The sequence below is a fragment of the Staurois parvus genome, unplaced genomic scaffold, assembly GCF_062004578.1.
Source record: "Staurois parvus isolate SC_StPar_1 unplaced genomic scaffold, SC_StPar_1.0 ptg000087l, whole genome shotgun sequence".
NCBI classification, from domain to species: Eukaryota; Metazoa; Chordata; class Amphibia; order Anura; family Ranidae; genus Staurois; species Staurois parvus.
In genome coordinates, this window is record NW_028317883.1 from 7,629,305 (window position 1) to 7,656,915 (window position 27,611).

The window sequence follows — 27,611 nt, forward strand, 5'->3', positions numbered from 1 at the left end:
AGGTTAAAAGGATGGAGAAATCAGACACATAGGGGTTGATTTTCTAAAACTGGAGATGCAAAATTTGGTGCAGCTGCATGGTAGCCAATCAACTTCCAACTAACAGCTTGTTGAATTAATCTTTGACAAACAAACCTGGGAGCTTCTATGCAGAGTTGCACCAGATTTTGCACTTTCCAGCTTTAGTAATCAACCCCATAGTCTTTAGTATTTCCAACACATTGTACACTGCAAGAAAATAACTGTTCATTATTGTTTCTAAAAAACAAATACTCTGTAAAAAGTACAAAGCATGTGTCCCAAACAAAAATTAACATAAAACCAGTTACAGTATGTACATACTGTTTAGATGTCAGGCAAACATCTCTGCAGGAGACATAAATTACAGGACAAACCTCTGTTTGTTGCCTCACTCCTGCTTCCCCTTTCGGCTGACCATCTTGCCTTTTCCATATTATGGCAGAGAGAATCCTTAAATAGAAATCTGTCTTTTTTAACTTACTGTACATAGTGTAGGTAAGAAGGTACCAATAAGGATTGAACTCACCTGTGATGAGCAAGGAAATCTTGAAAATATTGTGGAAACATGGACAAAGATGTCAGGGCACCATAACTGAATCTACCTACTTACGACTTATCTTGTTGGTTTTTTATGAAGAGGTGTACAGAGATTTCTGCTTTGACATCAGTATCTCAGTTCTCAATGCCATAAAACCCTACCTGCCCCAAAGAATGTCTAGGCCAATTGACCAAACATCATAGCACCACCTCCTGCTTAAATATCTGTAAAATGCTTCCCGTCAAAGTCCGACACAATATTGACTGAAAACATCTCAGCAATCAATGCTAAAATCAAAAAAATTAACAAATGTTCTACTCTGCTATTCATTCCCCTTTTCTGTCCCATCTGAACCCTTACAAACACTTTGATGCTTTCCTCCCAGTACTACCACTTATGGGAACACAAACTCAGCCTACAATGATTGCCAGTTAGAAAACTATGTTACTGATCACCATCTCACTTAGCAGTATTTTTAGTTTTATTAAAGATGAATTCCAGGCATGGTATATTTTTACATGGTTACATTGGTCCAGCTCCTAAAAGTACTGATAGTACCAGTTCCTTATTAGGATGGTCTTATGAGCAAAGCAGGAAGTGTTGAAAATCATGGACTTAGCACTGCCTGTCCTATCCCTTTGTGGCTGCACTTACCCGCTATAGGAAGGCTGGGTTTACATACCAGGCCCAATATAAAGTGTGTATATCTACTCTGTACAGAGATGGCTGTTGAAAGTCAGTATCTAGATCTCCCTGAAAGGGGGAATAAGTGATATAGCAACAGTAAGTGGCAGCTGAAAGATCACAGAAAAAAATAACAAAAAAATGCTTAGCTGAGAAATATTTTAGTATAAATATAGATTTTTAACAAACACTGCGAAAAGTAAAACACAATGGGGTTGATTTACTAAAACTAGAGTGCAAAATCTGGTGCAGCTATGCATAGTAGCCAAGCGGCTTCTAACTTCAGCTTGTTCAATTAAGCTTTGACAAAAAAACCTGGAAGCTGATTGGTTTCTTTGCAGAGCTGCACCAGATTTTGTACACTCCAGTTTTAGTAAATTAACCTCAATGTCCTTAGGAGTGGTCTAGCACAAAACAAAGATTGTTTGTAACATTTCCTCAGAAATATCTTCTATGTTAAAGTTGGAGGTTTTAAAGAAACAATTTCTAAGTTAGGTAACATTTAATGAACACATTGTTTTATAAGGCTGAACTATAGTGTCTTGTTCTAAAGGAGATTGGAAGCATAAGATTCCGTTGTTCCTTCACCCAGAGTGTGGACACCCTAATATAGACGTGTTACTGGTCCTGATTTCTCCACACACATAAACGCAAGCAGTGCAACTCAACTTTTTCTCTTAATTAAACAGATGCTACAAGGCCTGGTTCTCCAATATGCTATGTTGTTTCTTGCAAAACTTAGGGTAGTATACAAGAAACGTGCCTATTTTTTCATTTGATTATGCACAAGACTGGACTGACACTTTACCTTCCAGTTGATATCCGATATCATCTTGCATATTCACTGACCTGACCACCTGAAGATAAATTCTCTCCACCTGGATTTGTCTACCAATGTATACCTGCAGTTTTTTTTCCAGAAACTCAGGATCTCTCAGCCAAATATCCTTTCTTAGGGATCTGGTACAATGTTTTTCATTAATGATTGTTCTGTATCCTTATGTTCTGTGTAAACCCTTTTTCTTTGCTAGCCAGGTACACCTGACCTGTTGTTAGAGTTGTATGAGTATGGGCCCGCTCTTAGGAGCATAGATTAGGGCAGGGGGAGTTTTTGCTGACCTGTTTTTGGCTATTTTCTGTCTATTGCATAAGATTTTATTACTTCAAAGTGTGTATGGTTTTATGTATGGTGGCACCTTCCATCTAGCTAAATCTCCATTATTTATCATCTTCTCTGCTCATGTCAGTCAGGATACCATAGGATATTAGATATGCTTAATTTTTGTACTTGTGATTTGTCATGTTGAAAGTTACTATTATGTCATGGAATGTCCAAGGCCTAAACTCTATTTGTTATGGGAAAGTTTTTCATTTTGAGAACCCATTAATTTTACGCCTACAAGAAACACATATTATAGGTACTACGGTAAGAGCTTTGCATTAAACCTGGATAGCCACGAGGTATCACTCTTCCTATTCAAGCTGTGCACAAGGGGTCTCTATACTGGTTGCTAAACGCTCTTCTTGTGAATGTTGCAGAGTGATTTTAGACTGATGAGGCTGTTGTATAATTCTCCACTGTACAGGTAATTCCAGTAATGATTTACATTTGTCCTCCAGTTAAAGCTGAAGTCAGTAATCTGTCAGTACAATTTCCAACATGTCCAACAGTCTGATGTGAGCATGATGTGTATGTGTTGCACTCTTTTTGTTTTAAAAATGAACCGCTTCCCATCCGCCCTATAGCAGAAGTACTGCTACAGGGCTACATGGGTGCGCAAAATCACATCAATCACCGGGTCCTGGCTGGTGAACGCTCACCCGCGCCTGGAGATTGCCGAGAATCTCCGACGTGGGGGGGAGAACTGTTTGTAAATAAACAGTTATCTTCCCTGTCAGCTCCTGCACATTGCTTTGCATGGCTGTGAATAGCACAGCCATGCAAAGCAGTGTGCTTACAGTGAAGCACAAACACAGCCCAGTATGTAAAATGGCACATAGCACACAGTTAAGCCTTTGATCGCCCCACATGTTAACCCCTTCCTGCCCAGTGCCATTAGTACAGTTTCAGTGCTTTTTATTAGCACTGATCACTGTATTGGTGACACTGAGGATGTCAGTGACACCAAGTCAGTTCCCCCCAGTGTCAGAATGCCCTCCACAGTCCCTCTATAAGTCGCTTATCATTGCCATTACTAGTAAGAATAAAAAAAATTAAAATCCCAGTATATATACCGCCATTTGTAAATTCTATAACTTTCACATAAACCAATTAATTTACATGTATTGGGATTTTTTTTAGCAAAGACCTGTAGCAGAATACATTTTAGCCTAAATTTATGACAAACTTTGATTTTTTTACATTTTTTTACTGGACCTGTTTAATAACATTTTTAATAAAACTTAAAAATATTGTTTTTTTCTCAAAATTGTCGGTCTTTTGTTTTCATACCACAAAGGTGATCACATACCACTGAAAGAAAGCTCTATTTGTGGAAAAAAAGGACATAAATTTCATTTGGGTGCAGCTTTGCATGACTGCGCAATTGTCAGTCAAAGTAACTCAGTGCCGTAATGCAAAAAATGGCCTGGTCAGGAAGGTGGGGGGGGGGGGGTTAAATCCTCTGAAGAGCAGGTGGTTAATATCAGTGAACTGTACCACAGAACTGATAATCTGTGCAGCAGCTAACTAAAGAAAGTAAAACTCTTTTCACATAAAGATATCATATAGCAGTGCTAGCTCTGATGCTCCCCTTAGTGAAATATATCAAATACATATACAAAATATATAAATAAAATTAAATATGAACAAAATATAAATAAGAATAAATACAGTGCAATTCAAAAATATTCATTCAAAAAAAGTGCTCAATATTGCAAGAATATTTCAATAAAAGTGCACAAAAAAATATTTTTTTGTGTCCTTTATGATACAAAGTCTGTATATATCAATACTCTCCAAAACATGCAAATGTACTTCAAATAGATTGCTCTGTGCAAGAAAATAGTCATTGTGCTTGAGGCAACCAATCACATTCTTGCTTACACCACCACCACCAATGCATGCTCTAAACACTCACCAGACCGAGTTGCTGATGTCTGCTAAGAAACCAGCACAACTCACATAGCAGTCTTTCTATGAAATCCCAGGATGCTGTCAGCAAATTCCGCACGGCTAAAAAATTCCACTCATATACCAACAACACGTCTCAAATCCACCCAGAAGAAAGAGAGAGAGATAGAGCTCCATAGTGTAAACCATATGTATAATTTATTAAAAAGGAAGGTGCAAGCTATTCACATTAAAAAATGTCTAACTGACACTAAGATGAAGTGTATACAATAAAAATCTGAGCTGGCTCCTGCTGCTGTCAACTGGGCAAAACATTTTTAGCCTTTACTCATAATTACTGTTTTCACTTCCTAGTCACGCAAGACACTTTTGATGTAACCCTAGCCTCATAGTTATAGCTTGAGTTTCTCCCACATGCTTCAAGAGACAAACCCAGAGTTCAAGGTAGAGTTCCGGAAAGCAACAGGGAGATTAATCTACCCTTAAAGAAAATAGACCCGTGAGAGGAATGGAAAAATAAGGTATGCAAAGAATAAAAAGCCTGCAATTACCTAATCTGTAAGTACCTGTTTGCAGATTGCCATTACTAAACATTTCTAAAGGTACAGTTGTTACAGTTTTTCTATTAAGGGTGAATCTCTTCTTAAGCTGGTTATTTTTTCATGACATCAAGAGTGGGGATGAGCTTAAGGTTTGGTCCAAGCACAAATTTGGACTGAACCTTGGCTGTTCGGGCATTCGGATGAACTCCCAAACATTTACCCATTTGATTTGAGCTGAATATTATGAATAATAGCTGTATTACTACCTCTATTATACATGACAGCTCCCTACTGTCAATGGATGTTAAGGAAACCATGGCCATGTAAGCAAAGGAGCTAGAATAGTTGAAAGAAAAAAAATGGCATGCAGGTTCCTGCATAACTCATACCAAACCCTTTAGGTCTGGTATAACTTTTAAAGGGGGCCCCATGCAAAGCTCAAGAAAGAAAATGTGGGGTCTTTTCAAATATTCAAAACCAGACACTTATCCAAATATGCAGACTGGCAGGACAGGAAAGGAGGGCAAATTGCCCAACCATAATTTATCCATTATCAGGCCACATTTCCTCAACATGGGTGGTATCTTGCCAGAGGGCATTTCATTGGACATATGGTCAATGATACCATCTGGGAGACCCTGCCCTTTTTATATATGAGGTGTCATTTATCAGACCTGTTATTTGGTGGGAGTGAAGTGATGGGACTAGGTGTGAGGTTGCGGGTGGTTTCTTTACCTATTGGCAGGTAAGCAGGCATTAGGAATTGTGAATGGTGTAAATCTACAGTTCTAGCTGACAATGGATGTACATTGTAGAACCTTTTGGGATTCTGAGTACTTTTTTTTTTTTAAAGATTTATCAATAACTGTGTGTGTGTGTTTTTTGTGGGGTGCTAGCTTGTCTCCCCTTCCTGGTCAGCCTGAGTGTATGCTAGGATAAGGGTCTGGTATGAATTAGCTGGGAGCCCCATGCATTTTTTTATGTGTGAGGATTAGAGATGAGCGAATTTCTCAAAAATTCGATTCGGCTGATTCGGCGAATTCCAGTGTGAAATTCGATTCAATGCGAATTTCTTCGCTACGAAGATGACTTATAAAAAGGGTTTCTAGGCTTCAGAGAGCCTTTAAATTAGTGCAGAACACTGTACCTTTAATTTAAATGCCCTTGGAGATGAGGAAAGAGAAGGAGAAGGATGAGAAGAAGGAGAAGGATGAGAAGAAGGAGAAGGAGAAGGATGAGAAGAAGGAGAAGGATGAGAAGAAGGAGAAGAAGGATGAGAAGAAGGAGAAGGATGAGAAGGAGAAGGAGAAGGATGAGGAGAAGGATGAGGAGAAGAAGGAGAAGGAGAAGGATGAGAAGAAGGAGAAGGATGAGAAGAAAGAGAAGGATGAGAAGGAGAAGGATGAGAAGAAGGAGAAGGAGAAGGATGAGAAGAAGGAGAAGGAGAAGGATGAGAAGAAGGAGAAGGATGAGAAGAAGGAGAAGGATGAGAAGAAGGAGAAGGATGAGAAGAAGGAGAAGGAGAAGGATGAGAAGAAGGAGAAGGATGAGAAGAAGGAGAAGAAGGAGAAGGAGAAGGATGAGAAGAAGGAGAAGGAGAAGGATGAGAAGAAGGAGAAGGATGAGAAGAAGGAGAAGGATGAGAAGAAGGAGAAGGAGAAGGATGAGAAGAAGGAGAAGGATGAGAAGAAGGATGAGAAGAAGGAGAAGGATGAGAAGGAGAAGGATGAGAAGACGGAGAAGGAGAAGCAGAAGGAGAAGGATGAGAAGAAGGAAAAGGAGAAGGATGAGAAGATGGAGAAGGAGAAGGATGAGAAGATGGAGAAGGAGAAGGATGAGAAGATGGAGAAGGAGAAGGATGAGAAGAAAGAAGGATGAGAAGAAGGAGAAGGATGAGAAGACGGAGAAGGAGAAGGAGAAGCAGAAGGAGAAGGATGAGAAGAAGGAAAAGGAGAAGGATGAGAAGATGGAGAAGGAGAAGGATGAGAAGAAGGAGAAGGAGAAGGATGAGAAGGAGGAGAAGGAGAAGGATGAGAAGAAGGAGAAGGAGAAGGATGAGAAGAAGGAGAAGGAGAAGGATGAGAAGAAGGAGAAGGATGAGAAGAAGGAGAAGGATGAGAAGAAGAAGGAGAAGGATGAGAAGAAGGAGAAGGATGAGAAGAAGGAGAAGGATGAGAAGAAGGAGAAGGATGAGAAGAAGGAGAAGGATGAGAAGAAGGAGAAGGAGAAGGAGAGAAGAAGGAGAAGAAGGATGAGAAGAAGGAGAAGGATGAGAAGAAGGAGAAGGATGAGAAGAAGGAGAAGGATGAGAAGAAGGAGAAGGATGAGGAGAAGAAGGATGAGAAGAAGGAGAAGGAGAAGGATGAGAAGAAGGAGAAGGATGAGAAGAAAGAGAAGGATGAGAAGGAGAAGGATGAGAAGAAGGAGAAGGAGAAGGATGAGAAGAAGGATGAGGAGAAGGATGAGAAGGAGAAGGATGAGAAGAAGGATGAGAAGAAGGAGAAGGATGAGAAGAAGGAGAAGGATGAGAAGAAGGAGAAGGATGAGAAGAAGGATGAGAAGAAGGAGAAGGATGAGCAGAAGGAGAAGGAGAAGTGTGCTTCGCCTGAAGAAGCGAAGACTGAGAAGAAGGAGAAGGAGAAGGATGAGAAGAAGGAGAAGGAGAAGGATGAGAAGAAGGAGAAGGATGAGAAGAAGGATGAGAAGAAGGAGAAGGATGAGAAGAAGGAGAATGAAGAGAAGAGAGGAGAGAGACGGAGAAGGAGAAGGAGAAGCAGAAGGAGAAGGATGAGAAGAAGGAAAAGGAGAAGGATGAGAAGATGGAGAAGGAGAAGGATGAGAAGAAGGAGAAGGAGAAGGATGAGAAGGAGAAGGAGAAGGATGAGAAGAAGGAGAAGGATGAGAAGAAGGAGAAGGATGAGAAGAAGATGAGAAGAAGGAGAAGGATGAGAAGAAGGAGAAGGATGAGAAGAAGAAGGAGAAGGATGAGAAGAAGAGAAGGATGAGAAGAAGGAGGAAGGATGAGAAGAAGAAAGGATGAGAAGAAGGAGAAGGATGAGAAGAAGGAGAAGGATGAGGAGAAGAAGGATGAGAAGAAGGAGAAGGATGAGAAGAAGGAGAAGGAGAAGGATGAGGAGAAGGAGAAGGATGAGAAGAAGGAGAAGGATGAGAAGAAGGAGAAGGAGAAGGATGAGGAGAAGGAGAAGGATGAGAAGAAGGAGAAGGATGAGAAGAAGGAGAAGGAGAAGGAGAAGGATGAGGAGAAGGAGAAGGATGAGAAGAAGGAGAAGGATGAGAAGAAGGAGAAGGATGAGAAGAAGGAGAAGGATGAGAAGAAGGAGAAGGAGAAGGATGAGAAGATGGAGAAGGGAGAAGGATGAGAAGAAGGAGAAGGAGAAGGATGAGAAGAAGGAGAAGGATGAGAAGGAGAAGGATGAGGAGAAGGAGAAGGATGAGAAGAAGGAGAAGGATGAGAAGAAGGAGAAGGATGAGAAGAAGGAGAAGGAGAAGGATGAGAAGAAGGAGAAGGATGAGAAGAAGGAGAAGGATGAGAAGAAGGAGAAGGAGAAGCAGAAGGAGAAGATGGGAAGAAGGAAAAGGAAGGATGAGAAGATGGAGAAGGATGAGAAGAAGGAGAAGGAGAAGGATGAGAAGAAGGAGAAGGAGAAGGATGAGAAGATGGAGAAGGAGGAAGGATGAGAAGAAGGAGAAGGAAGAAGGATGAGAAGAAGGAGAAGGATGAGAAGAAGGAGAAGGAGAAGGATGAGAAGAAGGAGAAGGAGAAGGAGGAGAAGAAGGAGAAGGATGAGAAGAAGGATGAGAAGAAGGGGAAGGATGAGAAGAAGGAGAAGGAGAAGGATGAGAAGAAGGAGAAGGATGAGAAGAAGGAGAAGGATGAGAAGAAGGATGGAGAAGAAGATGAGAAGAAGGAGGAAGGATGAGAAGAAGGACAGTTCTGTGACAGTTTCTGTCTATTTCTGACAGTTCTGGACATTCACTCCATACAGCTGTTTCAACCGCTGTATGGAGGGAATGTCATGGAACTGTCAGAAATAGACTATTAATGACAGTTCTGGGACTGTCCTTCCATGCAGTGGTTGAAAACATTGTATGTATTTGTTTCCATAAATGGATCCATTTATGGAAACAAATACATACAATGTTTCAACCGCTGTATGGAAGGACAGTCCCAGAACTGTCATTAATAGTCTATTTCTGACAGTTCTATGACATTCCCTCCATACAGCGGTTGAAACAGCTGTATGGAGTGAATGTCCCAGAACTGTCAGAAATAGACTATTTATGACAGTTCTGGGACTGTCCTTCCATACAGCAGTTGAAACATTGTATGTATTTGTTTCCATAAATGGATCCATTTATGGAAACAAATACATACAATGTTTCAACCGCTGTATGGAAGGACAGTCCCAGAACTGTCATTAATAGTCTATTTCTGACAGTTCCATGACATTCCCTCCATACAGCGGTTGAAACAGCTGTATGGAGTGATTGTCCCAGAACTGTCAGAAATAGTCTATTTCTGACAGTTCTGGGACATTCACTCCATACAGCTGTTTCAACCGCTGTATGGAGGGAATGTCATGGAACTGTCAGAGTCCCAGAACTGTCATTAATAGTCTATTTCTGACAGTTCCATGACATTCCCTCCATACAGCGGTTGAAACAGCTGTATGGAGTGAATGTCCCAGAACTGTCAGAAATAGACTATTTATGACAGTTCTGGGACATTCACTCCATACAGCGGTTGAAACATTGTATCTATTTTTTTCCATAAATGACATTCTGCAGATACACTTAGAGGAGCGCTGCAGATACACTTTTTGCCGGCTTGGAATTATTCTTATTTTCATCCTACTTCTTCTTTTTCTTCTTATGAGGATGAGGATGAAGAAGAAGAAGTAGGATGAAAATAAGATTAATTCCAAGCCGGCAAAAAGTGTATCTGCAGCGCTCCTCTAAGTGTATTTGCAGAATGTCATTTATGGAAAAAAATAGATACAATGTTTCAACCGCTGTATGGAGTGAATGTCCCAGAACTGCCATAAATAGTCTATTTCTGACAGTTCTGGGACATTCACTCCATACAGCTGTTTCAACCGCTGTATGGAGGGAATGTCATAGAACTGTCAGAAATAGACTATTAATGACAGTTCTGGGACTGTCCTTCCATACAGCAGTTGAAACATTGTATCTATTTGTTTCCATAAATGGATCCATTTATGGAAACAAATAGATACAATGTTTCAACCGCTGTATGGAAGGACAGTCCCAGAACTGTCATTAATAGTCTATTTCTGACAGTTCTATGACATTCCCTCCATACAGCGGTTGAAACAGCTGTATGGAGTGAATGTCCCAGAACTGTCAGAAATAGACTATTTATGACAGTTCTGGGACTGTCCTTCCATACAGCGGTTGAAACATTGTATCTATTTTTTTCCATAAATGACATTCTGCAAATACACTTAGAGGAGCGCTGCAGATACACTTTTTGCCGGCTTGGAATTAATCTTATTTTCATCCTACTTCTTCTTCTTCATCCTCATCCTCATAAGAAGAAAAAGAATAAGTAGGATGAAAATAAGAATAATTCCAAGCCGGCAAAAAGTGTATCTGCAGCGCTCCTCTAAGTGTATCTGCAGAATGTCATTTATGGAAAAAAATAGATACAATGTTTCAACCGCTGTATGGAGTGAATGTCCCAGAACTGTCATAAATAGTCTATTTCTGACAGTTCTGGGACATTCACTCCATACAGCTGTTTCAACCGCTGTATGGAGGGAATGTCATAGAACTGTCAGAAATAGACTATTAATGACAGTTCTGGGACTGTCCTTCCATACAGCGGTTGAAACATTGTATGTATTTGTTTCCATAAATGGATCCATTTATGGAAACAAATACATACAATGTTTCAACCGCTGTATGGAAGGACAGTCCCAGAACTGTCATTAATAGTCTATTTCTGACAGTTCTATGACATTCCCTCCATACAGCGTTTGAAACAGCTGTATGGAGTGAATGTCCCAGAACTGTCAGAAATAGACTATTTATGACAGTTCTGGGACATTCCCTCCATACAGCGGTTTCCGGCAAAAAGTGTATGTGCAGAGTTCCTCTATTCTGCAGATACACTTAGAGGAGCTCTGCAGATACACTTAGAGGAGCTCTGCACATACACTTTTTGCCGGCTTGGAATTATTCTTATTTTCATCCTACTTCTTCTTCTTCTTCTTCTTCTTCATCCTCATCCTCATCTTCTTCTTCTTCTGAGGATGAGGATGAAGAAGAAGAAGAAGTAGGATGAAAATAAGATTAATTCCAAGCCGGCAAAAAGTGTATGTGCAGAGCTCCTCTAAGTGTATCTGCAGAGCTCCTCTAAGTGTATCTGCAGAATAGAGGAACTCTGCACATACACTTTTTGCCGGCTTGCAATTATTCTTATTTTCATCCTCCTTCTTCTTCTTCTTCTTCTTCTTCTTCTTCTTCATCCTCTTCTTCTTCTTCTGAGGATGAGGATAAAGAAGAAGAAGAAGAAGAAGAAGTAGGATGAAAATAAGATTAATTCCAAACAGGCAAAAAGTGTATGTGCAGAATAGAGGAACTCTGCACATACACTTTTTGCCGGCTTGGAATTATTCTTATTTTCATCCTACTGCTTCTTCTTCTTCTTCATCCTCATCCTCATCCTCAGAAGAAGAGGATGAGGATGAAGAAGAAGAAGAAGAAGAAGAAGAAGAAGAAGTAGGATGAAAAGAAGAATAATTCCAAGCCGGCAAAAAGTGTATGTGCAGAGTTCCTCTATTTCTGACAGTTCTCTCACAGCTTCTTCACATGTACAGCGGTTGAAACATCTGTATCCTAAATGGAAACTAATAGATACAAATTGTATCTATTAGTTTCCATTTAGGATACAGATGTTTCAACCGCTGTACATGTGAAGAAGCTGTGAGAGAACTGTCAGAAATAGAGGAACTCTGCACATACACTTTTTGCCGGCTTGGAATTATTCTTCTTTTCATCCTACTTCTTCTTCTTCTTCTTCATCCTCATCCTCATCCTCTTCTTCTGAGGATGAAGATGAAGAAGAAGAAGAAGTAGGATGAAAAGAAGAATAATTCCAAGCCGGCAAAAAGTGTATGTGCAGAGTTCCTCTATTTCTGACAGTTCTCTCACAGCTTCTTCACATGTACAGCGGTTGAAACATCTGTATCCTAAATGTAAACTAATAGATACAATGTTTCAACCGCTGTATGGAGTGAATGTCCCAGAACTGTCATAAATAGTCTATTTCTGACAGTTCTGGGACATTCACTCCATACAGCTGTTTCAACCGCTGTATGGAGGGAATGTCATAGAACTGTCAGAAATAGACTATTAATGTCAGTTCTGGGACTGTCCTTCCATACAGCGGTTGAAACATTGTATCTATTTGTTTCCATAAATGGATCCATTTATGGAAACAAATAGATACAATGTTTCAACCGCTGTATGGAAGGACAGTCCCAGAACTGTCATTAATAGTCTATTTCTGACAGTTCTATGACATTCCCTCCATACAGCGGTTGAAACAGCTGTATGGAGTGAATGTCCCAGAACTGTCAGAAATAGACTATTTATAACAGTTCTGGGACATTCCCTCCATACAGCGGTTTCCGGCAAATAGTGTATGTGCAGAGTTCCTCTATTCTGCAGATACACTTAGAGGAGCTCTGCACATACACTTTTTGCCGGCTTGGAATTATTCTTATTTTCATCCTACTTCTTCTTCTTCTTCTTCTTCTTCTGAGGATGAGGATGAGGATGAAGAAGAAGAAGAAGAAGAAGAAGAAGTAGGATGAAAATAAGATTAATTCCAAGCCGGCAAAAAGTGTATGTGCAGAGCTCCTCTAAGTGTATCTGCAGAGCTCCTCTAAGTGTATCTGCAGAATAGAGGAACTCTGCACATACACTTTTTGCCGGCTTGCAATTATTCTTATTTTCATCCTACTTCTTCTTCTTCTTCTTCATCCTCTTCTTCTTCTGAGGATGAGGATAAAGAAGAAGAAGAAGAAGTAGGATGAAAATAAGATTAATTCCAAACAGGCAAAAAGTGTATGTGCAGAGCTCCTCTAAGTGTATCTGCAGAATAGAGGAACTCTGCACATACACTTTTTGCCGGCTTGGAATTATTCTTATTTTCATCCTACTGCTTCTTCTTCTTCTTCATCCTCATCCTCATCCTCAGAAGAAGAGGATGAGGATGAAGAAGAAGAAGAAGAAGAAGAAGAAGAAGTAGGATGAAAAGAAGAATAATTCCAAGCCGGCAAAAAGTGTATGTGCAGAGTTCCTCTATTTCTGACAGTTCTCTCACAGCTTCTTCACATGTACAGCGGTTGAAACATCTGTATCCTAAATGGAAACTAATAGATACAAATTGTATCTATTAGTTTCCATTTAGGATACAGATGTTTCAACCGCTGTACATGTGAAGAAGCTGTGAGAGAACTGTCAGAAATAGAGGAACTCTGCACATACACTTTTTGCCGGCTTGGAATTATTCTTCTTTTCATCCTACTTCTTCTTCTGCTTCTTCATCCTCATCCTCATCCTCTTCTTCTGAGGATGAAGATGAAGAAGAAGAAGAAGTAGGATGAAAAGAAGAATAATTCCAAGCCGGCAAAAAGTGTATGTGCAGAGTTCCTCTATTTCTGACAGTTCTCTCACAGCTTCTTCACATGTACAGTGGTTGAAACATCTGTATCCTAAATGTAAACTAATAGATACAATGTTTCAACCGCTAAACATGTGTTCCTTCTGTCAGAGAACTGTCAGAAATAGCGGAGCTCACTGCAGGGACACTTTTGCCGGCTGATCGGGAAATGTTCGATTCGCGCACCCGAAGTAGGCAAAATTTCGGTTTCGCCGCGAATCGAATATTTCCTGAAATTCGACTCGAATTCCGGTTCGCCTGGTTCGATTCGCTCATCTCTAGTGAGGATCCTCTATTAACAATCTAAAAAACATGCACATGCATCACCTAAGCACCCAAAAATACTGCCATAAACCAGACATATAACTAACAATCTTGAGTCCAAATACATCTTCACAAGATGAAAATAGTAGAGATGATAATCCTGCAAATCTTTTGCCTACTCAGCTACGTGTCCAGGTACGGCATCATAGAAGGTTAAAAGCACTGCTCTTGCTACAGCTTCTCTTAAGATTGGGGTAATCTTAGGCTAACAACAAATAGACAAAGGAGGGCACAAACTAAATGCGGTCGTCTGAAACCTTAAATAAATATATAAATACAGTACAAAAAGTGGCTTCTCGCATGGTTCTCAGATCAAAAAGTCATATAAATAACCATCCCTCATGAGAACATTCCACACTGTGAGTCCTAAATCAGCGCTTTTCAGAAACAGGGAATCACCAATGTTTAAAAGACAAATTCTATCACATCTCATAGCAGTGCTGTGGACAACGGGGAAGGCTCATCTGTGATGTCACACTCTATGGGAGGATAAGTGGGCATGGCAGTGTGTTTGCAGGGCTCCCTGCTTGATAAAGGGGGAAGAGCCATGTGAAATGAATCAGAATGCTCACTTTTGCTCCCATAGCTTTCCCTTCGGTCTACAGTGCTACTAGGAGATCTGACACAGATTGCCTTCAGGCATTCCTGATTCCCCGTTTCTGAAAAGCTCTAGCTTAGGGCTCATATTGTGGAATAGAGGTATGTTCTCATGTTCTCATGAGGGATGATTGATATCTTTACATCTTCATATGTCTCTTTGATCTGAAAATCATGTGAGTGGCAACTTTTTATATTTATATATTTATTTTAAGGTTTCAGACTACTGCACTTACAGTAGTTTGAACCCTCTTTTTCTTTTTCTTTTTTTTAAACAGTTGAAGTTTATTCGTATGAAGGCAGAACAGAGTTGAATCAATTAGCAGCAAGCAAGGTGCACATAAAAAAAAAAAAAACACAGTTCACATTTACATGCCATTTGATTCGACACTTGTCAATTGTATAATCATGCACAGAGTAACACATGAATGATTCATATGTCAGAGTATTACAATAAAAAATTCAAACTGAATTGAATTATTATTATAATACAGGATTTACTGTATATAGCGCCAACAGTTTGCTCAGCGCTTTACAATGTAACGGGAGACAATACAGCAACAATACATTTCAATACAAGAGGGATAGGAGGGCCCTGTTCCTTGGAGCTTACAATCTAGGAGGGAGGGGCTAGTGGTACAAAAGGTAGTAACTGTGGGGGACGGACTGGTTGGAAGAGTAGAAGATTCCATTATTAGCCGAGGGCAGGATAGGCTTCCCTGAAAAGATAGGTTAAAAGAATTGAAAGAGGGAAGGGTAAGAAGAACAAAGAAAAAAAATTATGAGTAAGTCTAACTTTGCAAAAAGTAGCCATATATCATATCATCATGACAGAAACAGTGGATAGAAAGACATGAGCTACTCATTCCTCCAGGTATTGTACGTATCTGAGAAAGTGAACATTTACCAGCTTGACCATAATTTGTGAAATCTATTGACCATATTAGTCATGGTCAGTGTCCTTTCTAATTTCTAAATAGTGTCAACCTCTCTTATCCAATCTTGAATTGAGGGGGTGTAAGTAGTCTTCCAATGTCTGGGAATTAGGGCCTTTGCTGCATTTAGGAGGTGTCGCACTAGGGAGAGTTTGTATGCTTTAAGCAAACAGGTGGATATGTGTAGAAGGCAGCACTCTGGGTACAGGAGTAGTGCTGTCTCCATTATAGTGTGAATTAAATCACAATCTGTGGACACTGCCACCAAATGTGTAGCAGAGTGCCCTCTGCTGACCCACATCACCAGCATAAGTCTGATGTCAGCTGGAACCACCTCTGCAGCTTATCCGATGTGGCATATCATCTAGTTAATATTTTGTAGGAGGCTTCTTGCATCCTAGTACTTATAGAGCATTTATGTGCGATTATACAAGCTTTCCTCCATTGTTCATCAGAAAATTCTGCCTGGAGAGTTGATTCCCAACCCGACCGAAAGTTGTCGGGAGGACTGTTGTGTTCACGTTGGAGCCATGAGTAGGCCAAAGAGGTAGTCTTGTGTCTACAGGCTTTTCTTTAAGGCAAAGTGTTTTTCTAAAGCTGATAAGGGCCTGGAAAATGCTTCCCTCAGTTTATGGCTTGTTAAATAATTGTGCATGTGAGAATAAGCCCAATGTGGGATAGATACATCTCCGCATAGCTCCTGAAGCTTTCCTTTTGACTTCACGCCCCCATGTCTGAGACAATGAGTCGCTAACAGGGGTATACCTGAACCATGCATTGGGATCACGCCAGCCTCCAACCCTGGAGGGAACTCCGGGTTGTTAGCCAGAGGAGTGAGAGGGCTCGGTGAGTTAGCAAACCCCGAAGACCCTTCGAATTTATGAAGAACGTCCAGTATTGCACTAACCTCCTCATCGTGTATAGATGCCATCTTGCCCCCTGCAGGGCTGCTCCTCTGTGTGCCTCTGCTTTGGAAAAGTTCAGGGATCTGGCATGCCGAAGACCCAGAATTTGAGCGGTGCGGGCGACTGTGAGATGTAGGTTCAACAATCCTGCCTATTGTCGCCCCACTGTGTACCCGTTAAGTGGCTCTGAATCGTAACGCTCCCCAGAGCTCTGGCAGTGTGCTGCCATGCGGCTCGAGTGCCAAGCCACGACCCCACACCCTCTTTTATCTACTTTTTTTTTATCAGCAATTTAAACACACTTTTTCTGTAAATGTCTGTGTTGCTGTAGTAGGTTGTATATATCACGCAAATATGCCAACTTCACAAGGGTCAGGGAATCCCCCAAACATGTTATTTAACGGAGGTTTTTAATTTTTAATGTCTTTGTTTAAGCATTATTTACATTACTTGTTCCCAGCCAAACAATTTGTTTTTTATTTGCTATGGTACATGTTATCATGGCAGTGCCTAGCCCCCATGCCATTTGTTTCACAATCTTTTACCTATTAGCCTAGAAAATGTCCAGAACTTTTTTTTAACATTCGGCTCCCATTTACTGTGATGAGGTTTGGATTTCGCACCCAAACTTTAGTAATGTATACCAAACCCTGCTTGAATCAAACTAAGGTGTGTTCAGCACATCATCAATCAAGAGAGATGACACCAAAAATCAGAGTGTGCCATAGCCTCAATTGATGGGTGCCACTTCTCCCGGAGTGAACATAAGGTTTCCTTTTCTGATGACAAACGTATATCTGCCTCTCACATGCACCAGATAGCCAAGTATGTGGTGCAGTGTGCATGTGTAGTGGTCGTCTTGCCCTATGTTAGTAGGTGAACCTGTTTATGGAAATAGTGTTCATATACAGCTCCTTTTGTTTTAATTACTTCAAGCTCTTCTGGTCTAGGATTCTAATGCTAGTTTTATCTCAAGGCTTAATGACCAGTATAGGCTAAAGCCAGCTTAGGCATTCAATGGCTCACAGGTAGTTAGATGTCTGGTTGCATGAAAGATTAGCTGTTACTAGGAACTAAGGTGCAGAGCAGTTAGACTGACTCTAAGTTCCAGTATCACAACACAGGTTTCTTCTAGTGAGAAGCTACATTCCAGGCTGTTTGGACGATGGTTGGAGGATCTCTCTAGCACCACTGATTCTGTCTTTATTTCTTCCACACCAAGATGGATACTCATTGTGAACATTCCTCAGGGGCCCCTACTAATGGACTTTGCTGCAACATGCATCTGGAGGTATCTTTATTTATAATCATATGTACCCAGGTGAATGTACACAGTTCCACCAGGACTCTTTTTGAGCCATTTGCTGATAATACATGTTTTTACAGTGGATGTACTATTAATAATCATTGCTTATATAAAGCTAGTATTATTCCCATACTGGTGTGTATCTATACACTTATGGTAATGTTATATGCTGGTTGCAGTAGCTCCTCTTCTCCCAGTTCCTTTTTAAGATTGCTGATTAATTTCTCAAGAAGAGAATCTCCTTTGCTCCCAGAGACCGCACCCTGGATGGAGGTACTGACAACTTTATTATCACACTCACTCCTCTATTTAGTGTAGGTCATGGTTTTCTTATTTACCCACAGGTTTAGCTTAATATCTTGGTTGCAGAGGGCCATTTCTCATAACCCCCCCTTCCCAAAGAGGGCAACACTGATTTCCTCTGTTGCTTTTTTCACACCCCATAAACTAAAAATATTATACAATAAGCTAACACTGAATATATAATGTGCCTAGATCCAATTAATCTCTTTTTGTGTGTATTGTGGTGATGCATCCAAGCTATTTTAAGAATATGTGGCTTTTGACAAAAACAAATTCACTTTGTGAATCAATCTTGAATGTGGTCCTTTAACCATTATGTTGCTATAGTAAGCTATGGAACACCTAATAGACACCTAAGACAAATGCCCAAAGTTAATCTGTTTTTGATGGTAATGCAACAAGAAACCAAAATATTTTGGAGGGTAAAATGTCCCCACTTCTGCTAGGCTGTAGGGTTTCAGAATTGTGATATAATAGAACACCTAAAATTATGGATTTCTCTTTTACTTGTATACCTTAAGTGTGTCTGCCTGTGCCAGTATTCTACCAAAACATTTGCCCTCAGCTAACTAGACCTATTTGCAGGAAATTACCTGCTACTGCATGCTCAGTACCATGCAATCCTGCTGGCTGGATGGAGGTTCTGCCTAGAATAGGTAACTTCAGAGCACATAAAGCACCATTTTAAATAAAATGTGTGTACTACACATCCTTTCAAAGTCTTGTAATGTATTTCAGTAAAATAATTAGTTTCTTGCCTGGAGGTCTGCTTTAAAGCTTTAACTTTATTATATATTATGTAATTACAAAAACATTTGTGCAAAACCAACTTTGTGCCTTCCATTGCTATTTAGGTAACTGTTCAACAATCTGTTTTGAGTTATCTGCTATACATGAATCATCCCCTTATTATGATTTTCAGTGTACTGCAGTAGTGAAACAAAGAATGACAACACTAAATAATTTTGCTATTTATTTGTATAGTTTCGTAGAACCTGAAAATAGTTTAAGCCTGGAAAATAAAATGAAAATGAAACAAAACAAGTAGGGAGATTGATTCAGAGGAAAGTGTTTAGTTTGAGGAATGAGAACATCCATTATCTAAGAACGTCCTGATCTGAATAGGTCTTATTCATGGGGCGCAATGATTTCCCATCTTTCAGACGTGAGTCAGTTTGAATGACAGGAGTGGCCTTGGGTATGTGAATAATTCTCTGCTAAGCCGCAATTTGTTTAATAGGCAAGATGTATGCAGCCATCCACGATAAAGCAGGTCACTCATGCTTGGTATTAGAGCCTTCCGTTCAGTGTGCATAAAAGCATATCTTCAGGGTTAGTCACTTTCAAGGGTGTGTATTGTGTGTAAAGATTCTATTTCTGATCCAAGGATTCTGATAGAAGTTTAGGCCCTCAGTGTTGTTTGAGGATTAATACACAGTTATTGACACACTGCAATAACAATGAATTGGATTCATAGCATGTGCAATTTAAAGAAGGCTCAAAATGCTAAACACGTTGACAGTGACAATGAAAACTAAGGATTGTAAATTAAACATCCTGACTATATCAAATATGAAATTTGATTAAATTATGCCACATTTGAAATTAATTATAAAGATGAGCAACTCATAGAAAACAGTGTATAAGTGTGTGTCTACATATGGATGGGTATATAATATAAATTGTATAAAATATACAGTATTTCTCTGCACAAATGGATCATAAAAACTGATTGGAAAGAAGTCAAAATGTTATTTAACCTAACCTAAGGACACATATTTTACATTTCCCTATATGTATTGATCACATCCATTAAGTATCAGAATACTTTATTGAAAGCTTGGTAAACCTATAGGTTAACAACATCTTTAACCACTTACCTACTGGGCAATTTTACCCCCTTCCTGCCCAGGCAAATTTTCAGCTTTCAGCGCTGTTGCATTTTGAATGACAATTGCACAGTCATGCAACAACTATACCCAAATTAAATTTTTCATTATTTTCACACAAATAGAGCTTTCTTTTGGTGGTATTAATTCACCACTGGGTTTTTTATTTTATTTTTTGCACTACAAAAGAAAAAAAGAGCAAAAAAATAAATGTAAAAAGGTTCTTTATGTTTCTATTATGAAATTTAGCAAAAAGGTAAATTTTCTCCTTCACGGAAGTGCATTGATAAGGCTGCACTGATAGGCAGCACTGATGGGCACTGATAGGCAGCACTGATGGGCACTGATGAGGCAGCACTGATAGGCAGCACAGATGGGCACTGATAGGCTGCACTGATGAGGCGGCACTGGTGGGAATTTATGAGGAGGCACTGATATGCAGCACTGATGGGCACTAATAGACAGTAATGATGGGCACTCATAGGCAGCACTTATGGGCACTGATAGTTGGCACTGATAGGCACTGAATGGTGGCATTAATGGGTGGCACTTCTGGGCAACATTAATGGGTGGCACTGATGGGCGGCACTGATGGGCCCTGATTATCAGTGCAGATCTCCTCTGTGACACTTGCTGGTTATGGGCAGTACTTTCCTCATGATGTGACAGCAACTGTATTTACTTTGTGATCAGCTGTGTCATTGGACACAGCTGATCATGTGGTAAAAGGCTGCTGTGATGAGCCTTTCACCTTGTCATGTAATCAGTACTGACAGTGCTAGGGGTGCGCGGGGGGGCACGTTCTGGGAGGACATCACATGATGCTCTCCCACAACTGGACAACTGCGCTGTAGCTGTCATTCGGCTATATTGTGGTTGTAAAGTGGTTAAAAGATAGAATTTAGGGGGCGTGGCCGGAGCGGATGCTGAATGGCTGCAGAACCACACAGCTCTGCTGTACTCACAGTACCAGCACATAGCAGCATCGGACCTGATACTCCATAAGCTACCAGAGGAGAGGCAACAGCCCACAGACCCTCAGGGAGATGACAAAGAAGAGGAAAGCTGAGAGAAAACTCCTGAAACAGAGTTCCTCCCTTGGCTGGATCACAGCAATCCCCAACATGGCAGCAGCAGCTCAGGTTCCTCCTCCCCCTCTCACTCAGCACACAGGCAAGTCTCTGCAGCTTCTCCTGTGACACCTGTTAAGCAGAAAAACAGCCCAACAAAATCTAAACCTAGAATGACAGATATTACCCACAGCATGCTGTAACAGATTTTCACACTAATAATTCACATTCTGCAAGTAATTTCTCAGATCCAATGGCTAACTTTCCTAGTACTAGTCAGCCTATTTCTGATACATTAATGAAGGAGATGCTCCTTTCATTAAGATCATCCATACAGTCAGATATCATTAACTCTATGTAACAAATCACATCAGAGATTAATGATCTTGGCGACAGAGTTGACTATGTTGAAACAAAAATGGGAGAATACACCACTTCCTTTAACATCCTAGTAGACACCCACAATGAAAGGGATGAAGAAATCGAATGGATCAAAAATAAAGTCGCAGATCTTGAGGATAGATCACAGCATAACAACATTAAAATAAGAGGCATTCCAGAATCGATACAACCTGACCAATTGAGAGCATATACCCAAGAGCTCTTTCATGCCCTCCTACCTGATGCTACAAACACAGATCTGACCATCGATATAATACATTGCCTTTCAAAACCCTCCTATCTGCCAAATAAAATACCTCAAGATGTCTTGATGAGAATTCATTTTTTTCATGTCAAAGAAAAAATCATGGAAATTGTGAGCAAACCCTGAAATTTGACTGCACAATTCTCCTCTTTACAGCTTTTCACAGATTTATCTAATGGAACTCAGGAAATATCTCCTCCCAATAACAAAAGCTCTATAAAACCACAAAATTATTTATTGATGGGGTCACCCTACTACACTGATCGTCACCAGAAATGACTCAATCATCACAATCAACAGCCTAGAGGAAGGTTTGCAATGTCTTAGAGAGTGGGACATTCTCCCAGAAAGCGACCCACAACATTCTGCTGCCACCAGAGCATCTCCAGAGTGGAACCTGGTCACTTACAAACGCCAAACTAAACATTGACTGTATACTTGCAATCGCATCTCATGGTCTCTGTTTAGATGTCATTTCACATGTTTGAGCAAGGCACTGAGGGTACTACCCTTACCGAACACACTACCTGTAAGTATGCCTGCCAATAGCAAGGTCACTTGTTTTGTTTTTGCCTCAAAAGTACTATGTAATTTTTATTGCGTTCGGAGCTTGGCTAAGATCCTATTTTTTACTGATGTGTTATCTGTTCAGTTATCTGTATTTGTTTATTTTTTTCCTTTTTGTTTCTACTATCGTGTAATTCCTGATAGTCTAAACGCTTTAACTGACATGTACATAAAAATGTATTACCGCTTTAGGGGCCCCTTGGTTAAGCCCCGATTAATATTGGTAAATATATCTATTCAATAGGTATAAAAATTATCTCTATTAATGTCAATGGCTTGAATCATCCTGCCAAACGTACAACATGTGGAAACAGGCATTTCAAGAGACTCATTTTGTAGACCCTCCTAAATGCTTACACAAAAAGTTTCCACATGTATATACTGTGAATGCCTCTGAAAAAAAAGAGGAGTACTCACTGCTATTAGAGATACACTGAACTTTGTTCTTCATAAAAATATCTCAGACCCCCAAGGCCAGTACCTGATTCTTATATGCACAATAGATAATACTGATTACACTATTGTAAATTCATATGCACCTAATACTCATCAAAAAAGATACTTTACTAAGCTCTTCAAACTAATCTCCAAAAATTGTTCTGGTTCCCTTATACTATGCGGTGACTTCAACCTCATAGTTGACAGAAACCTAGACTCAACAAAATCTCAAAAAAGACTACCCCAAACCTATACCCCTTTCTAATAAATTAAGATGTCTATGACGTTTGGAGGTGTCAACATGCAGGTGAAAGAGTACACCTTTTTTTCAGCTAGACACCAATCTTATTTGAGAATTGACCTTATATTAGTAGATAAATGGCTACTGCAAAATGTTACCACATCAACCATAGGCAATATAACATAGTCAGACTATGACCCGGTTTCAATTATTATTTTGGATAACCACTTATTGAAACCACACAACCTTTGGCACATAAATTTATCCATTATAAAAATCCCCAACAACAACTTGATACTTGAAAAACATCTTGAGGAGTTCTTCCATATAAATTTGCAATCTGTATCAAACTGTCAGGGCTCCCGGGTATGACCAGAGGTGTGTGACTGACGCAGGGAAACGCAGACTTCAGATATGTTATAAACAATATAATTTATACTAAATACTAAAACATAACACAGTGCAAACAAACCAAATCAACCACCCACAGATGACAGTACATACAATGCAAGCGTCGTCAGGCAGGCCGGGTCAATATCAATCGGGCAGATAGGTACAGGGGGAGCAAGCGGAGAATGGTCGGGGTCACAAGCCAGGTTCAGCAGGTAGCGGGCAGTGTGGTACAGAGGGTCAGGCAGAGGAGAATGGTCAGACAAGCCAGGGATCAGGAGCAGGAGAAAGGTCAGACAAAGCCAGGGATCAGAGCAGGGTCAGCAATGAATCAGACAGGAACAGGGAGCAGGAACAGGATACAGGGCCCAGGAGAAACACACACCAAGGCAGAGTCTGCAGGTCTGGCCATCCCTTAAATACACCAGTATAAGCAGTTTCAGGTGTTTAGCTGGCTGCAAGGTTGAGTCTCTGATTGCTGGGAGCACCCGCTGGCCAGCCCTGGTACTGCAGCTCATAAGGCAGGTGAGTCCCACCATTGCTGGCCAGTCCATTCCTGACAGTACCCCCCCCTCAAGGAGCGGCCTCAGGACGCTCCAAACAGTCCTAGCTGGGCAAAATGTTCCACCGCCCGGGTCTGGTAACTGGCGGGATATCAAAGACTGGCACACCGGGCAGGACTCCGGGCAGCGGCCCACCGGGCAGCGGTACACCGGGCAGCGGCACATCGGGCAGAAGTCCGGGCAGCGGCACACCGGGCAGAGGCACACCGGGCAGCGGCACATCGGGCTGGACTCCGGGCAGAGGCACATCGGGCTGGACTCCGGGCAGAGGCACATCGGGCTGGACTCCGGGCAGAGGCACATCGGGCTGGACTCCGGGCAGAGGCACATCGGGCAGGACTCCGGGCAGAGGCACATCTGGCAGGACTCCGGGCAGAGGCACATCGGGCAGGACTCCGGGCAGAGGCACATCGGGCTGGACTCCGGGCAGAGGCACTTCGGATCACCAGGCGAAGCAGCAGGCAGCGGGCCCCCAGGCGGAGCAGCAGGCACCGGGCCCCCAGGCAGAGCAGCAGGCACCGGGCCCCCAGGCGGAGCAGCAGGCACCGGGCCCCCAGGCGGAGCAGCAGGCACCGGGCCCCCAAGCTGGGCGACAGGCATCGGGCCCCCAGGCGGGGCGACAGGCATCGGGCCCCCAGGCGGGGCAACAGGTCTCGGGCCCCCAGGCGGAGTGGCGGGTGCCGGACCCCCAGGCGGAGTGACAGGTCTCGGGCCCCCAGGCGGAGCGGCGGGAGCCGGACCCCCAGGCGGAGCGACAGGTCTCGGGCCCCCAGGCGGAGCGGCGGGCACCGAGTCACCAGGCACGACAGTGGGCTCCGAGTCAACTGGCATGACCACTGGCACTGGGTCACACATTGGATCGTCTGGCTGGACAGCGGGCATCGGGTCACCAGGCATCAGGTCATTTGGCTCGCCAGCGGGCACCGCGTCATCTGGCAAGGCAGTGGGCACCGGGTCACCAGGCATTGGTTCGTCTGGCTGGACAGCGGGCATCGGGTCACCAGGCATCAGGTCATTTGGCTCGACAGCGGGCACCACGTCATCTGGCAAGGCAGTGGGCTCCGAGTCAACTGGCGTGACCGCGGGCACTGGGTCAGACATTGGATCGTCTGGCTGGACAGCGGGCATCGGGTCACCAGGCATCAGGTCATTTGGCTCGACAGCGGGCACCGCGTCATCTGGCAAGGCAGTGGGCTCCGAGTCAACTCATATGACCGTGGGCACTGGGTCAGACATTGGATCGTCTGGCTGGACAGCGGGCATCGGGTCACCAGGCATCAGGTCATTTGGCTCAACAGCGGGCACCACGTCATCTGGAAAGACAGTGGGCACCAAGTCACCAGGCACGACCGTGGGCTCTGAGTCAATTGGCACGACAGCGGGCACCGGGTCATCAGGTACCGGATTGTCTGGCTCGACAGCGGGCATCGGGTCACCAGGTATGACAGCGGGCTCTGAGTCAATTGGCACGACAGCGGGCACCGGATCAGGTACCGGATCGTCTGGATCAACAGCGGGCATCGAGTCAACTGGCCTAATAGGATCATCAAGCTGGATCAGTTCATCATGCTGGGTAGAGGCATCAGGCCGAGCGGAGGCATCAGGCTGAGCGGAGGCATCAAGCTGAGCGGAGGCATCAGGCTGAATAGAGGCATCAGGCTGGGTACAGGCATCAGGCTGGGTACAGGCATCAGGCTGAGTAGAGGCATCAGGCTGAGTAGAGGCATCAGGCTGAGTAGAGGCATCAGGCTGAATACAGGCATCAGGCTGGGTACAGGCATCAGGCTGGGTACAGGCATCAGGCTGGGTACAGACCTCAGGCTGAAGTGCGGGTGCCGAGGCACCAGGCTGAACCACGGAAGGCAGGTTCTCAGACGGCAGGCTCACTGGTTTGGATACTTGCAGGATGGTATTGGTTGGAAAGAATTTTCGCTTTTTTCTGGTTTTAACTATTGGAGCACTGCAAGTAAACGCAGGTCTGCAAACGAATGGAGCAGCTGGAGACAGAAAAGAGCTGGAGGATGGAACAGAGGAGGGAGCAGTTGCTACAGAGGGATTTTTTACAGGGTTAAAGGCAGGATAGGTGCAGCGAGTGGGAACAGGGTACTGACATGCGGTAGATAGCAGGGCAGGAGGAGCTGTTGGGAATGCAGGAATTGAGCTTTGAGGAAATAGATTAGAAGCAGGACTGGGTTTTTGTAAGCTGACTGAGGCTGGGTGTAACAAATCTGTCCATGTCTGCAGTATGGGTTGAACAAAGCTGAGCTTACACAAAGCCTGTCTGACCAAAGACTGCACTGCGTTTATACAATCTCTTAATACCTGTGGTGAACATGCAGAATAACGCTCCAGAAAGTAATCCACATCATCCTCTAATAACCATACCAGGGACTCTACCTGGTCGGCACTAAATGGCGGCAAAAATTCATCCCTGCATTTGGGGGTACCAGATGAAACCAACTCAGCACAAACCTCAATCAATGGCTGCACCTCAGAGAATTCTGTGCCCTGATCTACTAGAACATGAGCGAGCCATATACATTCTAGCAGTTCATCCCTGGGATACTCCTTCAGAGTTTGATAAGCATACTCTCTGTCATCAAACACTAGCAGATATAAATACTCAACCTCATCAAGATCCATCCTTCCCATCAACAAGCCAAGATGGCTTCCCTGTGCAGCCACTTCTGGTCAGGATTGGCCTTGGTGTAATGTCAGGGCTCCCAGGTATGACCAGAGGTGTGTAACTGACGCAAGGAAACGCAGACTTCAGATATGTTATAAACAATATAATTTATTAACACTAACAATACAAACATAAACGCAGTGCAATACTAAAACATGAAAAATAAATATGCAGCGCTTTTGAAATTAAATATGAACAAGCATAAAAAACAGAACATGAACAGCATAACTGCATGACAAATTCAGTCCATATTGCATGGTGCGATAAAGTGATAGGTGCAATTGTCCCAATAATTCATGTTCAGAGAAATTCGTGACTCTTGTGATCTCGTGATTTGTACAAATAATGCACTAACCAGATAGCGCAACCAATGCGCATGGAGCAATTAAGACCCGCTCCTGGTGCTCTGGACTTGTAGTATTAGGAGGATGTCATCTGCAGGTTTGGCCACCAGATGCCATCAATCCAGGTATATGGGTAAGTCATCCACCAGAGAGATCATCAGCGGGGGAGGGGGTGATCATGCATCATTCCCAAATGGACGTAACCTTCAAAAACGGGCTCCCATAACATAGATGAGACCCAGAGAAGCCTCTGATAGTGTAGTATGTTTATTAAGTAAAAACTTACACCAGATACAATTGGAGGAAAAAACTTACATCAAAGCAAGGTCAGGCCACCAGGGTGTCAATCAGGATGGCTTTGTGGTATGCATACACAGGTCAAGGGCACCCCTCTAACGCGTTTCGTGTGCAAAACACTTCCTCCCTCTGAGGAAGTGTTTTGCACACGAAACGCGTTAGGGAGGTGCCCTTGACCTGTGTATGCATACCACAAAGCCATCCTGATTGACACCCTGGTGGCCTGACCTTGCTTTGATGTAAGTTTTTTCCTCCAATTGTATCTGGTGTAAGTTTTTACTTAATAAACATACTACACTATCAGAGGCTTCTCTGGGTCTCATCTATGTTATGGGAGCCCGTTTTTGAAGGTTACGTCCATTTGGGAATGATGCATGATCACCCCCTCCCCCGCTGATGATCTCTCTGGTGGATGACTTACCCATATACCTGGATTGATGGCATCTGGTGGCCAAACCTGCAGATGACATCCTCCTAATACTACAAGTCCAGAGCACCAGGAGCGGGTCTTAATTGCTCCATGCGCATTGGTTGCGCTA